The sequence below is a fragment of the Trachymyrmex septentrionalis genome, unplaced genomic scaffold (assembly GCF_001594115.1).
Source record: "Trachymyrmex septentrionalis isolate Tsep2-gDNA-1 unplaced genomic scaffold, Tsep1.0 scaffold168, whole genome shotgun sequence".
NCBI lineage: Eukaryota > Metazoa > Arthropoda > Insecta > Hymenoptera > Formicidae > Trachymyrmex > Trachymyrmex septentrionalis.
In genome coordinates this window covers 333688-336595 of record NW_017304842.1, presented here as the reverse complement: position 1 = coordinate 336595, position 2908 = coordinate 333688, and the positions used below count along the sequence as shown (strand labels likewise).

The 2908-nt window shown below is 26.2% G+C and overlaps 1 protein-coding gene across 3 annotated transcripts in view; it reads left to right on the top strand.

Moving 5' to 3' along the window:
* The window catches only part of LOC108746358 (ATP-binding cassette sub-family G member 1), a 36821-nt gene that overhangs the window by 23767 nt on the left and 10146 nt on the right, over positions 1 to 2908 (top strand). The window lies entirely within an intron of this gene.

Below are 2908 nucleotides of genomic sequence, written 5' to 3'. Positions count from 1 at the left end.
TATATATATATATATATATATAGTGTATATTAATAATTCAAAATTAAATTATTTAAAGCAATGAAGATCCAGCTTCGATCATAATAGGCATTTTTCTAGTATTGAACAATTCAATCTTAAATTACTAATATACTATACACTATATATGTACTTGCATATATAACATATTTGTAATATTTTTAGAACTGCGCGCCGCCGAATTGTTTTTCCGTACTATAAACGCAATTAAAACTACTCTAGTAATCGCGAATTAAATTGACAAGCAATTTAATAATTTGATGCTACCATCAAGCATCATATTATAAAGATGTTAATATAATATGTTGAAACTGTTAATAAATTTATTGCGAAAAATATTATCTTGATCGAAACTTGAACTTGGATCTCTTATATTCCGTACGAGCGGAAGCTATTACAACATGATATATATGCAAGTACATATTAGGTTAAGTAAAAGTCATCGCGTTTTTTTAAAAGACATCTATCAGTAAAAACCGCAATTACTTTCTTACCAACAATATAAATATATCTTGATAGAGTAAAGTTTCAGCTTTAAAAATCTCTTTTTTAAATTATACGATACGACAATTTTTAATGGAGTTATGAGCAATTAAAGTCAAAATAATTCTTTTATTTAATCCGCGATAACTCAGTAATCAAAAGTCGTAGGAATATTTAAAAAAAACGATTTTGTAGGGAAAGTATCAAGCTTTCACGATAGGTAATCGAAAATTTTCTCAAATTCGTTTTGGACACGTTACAAATCCACAAAGTGAGAAGAAAATTTTTCGTCTTTTTCAGCTCGTAGTTTTTGGTATGTAAAAATTATCAAACTCATATAAACTTAAAAAATGTGATAAGCTTTTAAAAGTAGAGATTTCAAGCTTTAAAACCCTTTTTTTAAATTTGAATTTCATTCATTATTGACGAAGATATTGTATATATAACTTTGAGCTAAAAAATACGCGATGACTTTTTACTTAACCTATATAGTGTATATTAGATTAATTTAAGATTGAATTATTTAAAGCAATGAAGATCCAGCTCCGTAATAAGCATTTTTCTAGTAGTTGATTGTGTTTCTCACATATGCGGTCTAAAATAAAGATTCTTAATATTGTTTATAATTACTGGTAATTATGGGCGATAATTCATATTTAATCACTATCAACTTATTATATAAATGCTTCTCACTTATTATATTATAAAGTATACATATATTATACAACACATATACAGAAGAGAGAGAAAGAGATTCGTGTTCGTACATAATAGAAGAGTATTATAGAGCGATTGTGTAGTTTTTTTCTTAGATCATTATTTGTGTTCCCATAGAAATCTAGAAGAGTATTTTACATGAATAACATTAATAATAATTTCAACTATAAGTCATTGTATACGCGCGCACGCATGTTTATTGGAGATCTTTCATTTTTACAGATATCGTTTATTACTTAAAATATATATATATATTATTTACACATATATTCTTACAATAATATGATATTGCAGAAAATTTATTATTTCGATCTTGTGATTTTATATATAGGATGATATAATTAACACAATATTAAAAAGTATAAAAAGGATATTAAAAAGTAAAAAAATGATTTGGCGTGTTTTATCAGAATATAATGAGAAAATATATAATTTCATAATGTGTTTTCGCTTCTTAGTAACCTCATCTTAATGTAAGAAAAAATGTGTTGTTTTATTTAAGAAAAGAGCGTAAAGTTTGACTTCATACAATAAATTTAGACATCTTATGAACGACATTTTAAAATCTTTTAAAATCGAACAATTTTTGCGAACAACGAGCTGCTACTTGAGTAAATTTATTTATATTTTAGATATTTCTCTATTAAAAAAAAATCAATTAAACATTTGCGATTGAATTGACATTAATTAACATTTTGAATTAAACATCAATTCCCGAGAAAAAAGTTACATTATATATGGACACATCTTATATATAATATAATTATATATAATTGTATATAAAATATGTTAATTTTTTATATAATTATGAAACATTTTTTCCCGGGTTCAAGTATATCAATCTAATTGTAAGTGCATGTGAAGATTATACATAGAATATCATAATATTAACATTTTGAGTCAAATATTAATTCGAGTACATTAATCTATATACAGGATGTCCAAATAGGACCCCGAATTTACTCGGGAGATATATATGTATATATGTATATACTATACTATTGAAGTTATATTTTTCATTAAATACTTATTGAATTGAGACTTGAAGGTTACAGTATTGTTGATATTACACATATACACACACGCGCGCGCGCATGCACGCACGCAACCAGTGCACGTGCAAAATGAGTATGCAATGCATTGTATCTAGCTGACTCGTCTTCAGGTAGTTGGAACCAAGCATCGCAGAAACAGGCACTCGATATTTATTTCAATTGTCCTTTTTATTATTGTACAATAATATTTATATTTCAGCAACGATTTTCACTATGACGTAGGAACATAGATTATTTTATATTAGAAATACCCTGGGTATCTCATATTACGATTTTCACGCCTTATGGTTTTATGATCATCGAATTTAACCTCTGTAATTAAGCAATTCAACATATCACGTATTTTTCTATTAGTACGATCTTACTCTATCATCACATGAAGAATTTATTGCCAAATATTTACTTTTATTAAATAATAAACAAAATTTAAAAGCTTATCGCAACGAAACTTGAAGACATCCAAATTCAAAAATCTTTTTTTGCAACTACTACAGGCACGATCTAATAATGAATTTTCTACTAAATAGTTTTCAATCCAACAACAATAAATTCATGATGAATAATAGATAGTATTTAGTAGTTTAGCGCCATTATCTCATATTAGATATTTATCTCATAATAGGGGGCTTTCCTCT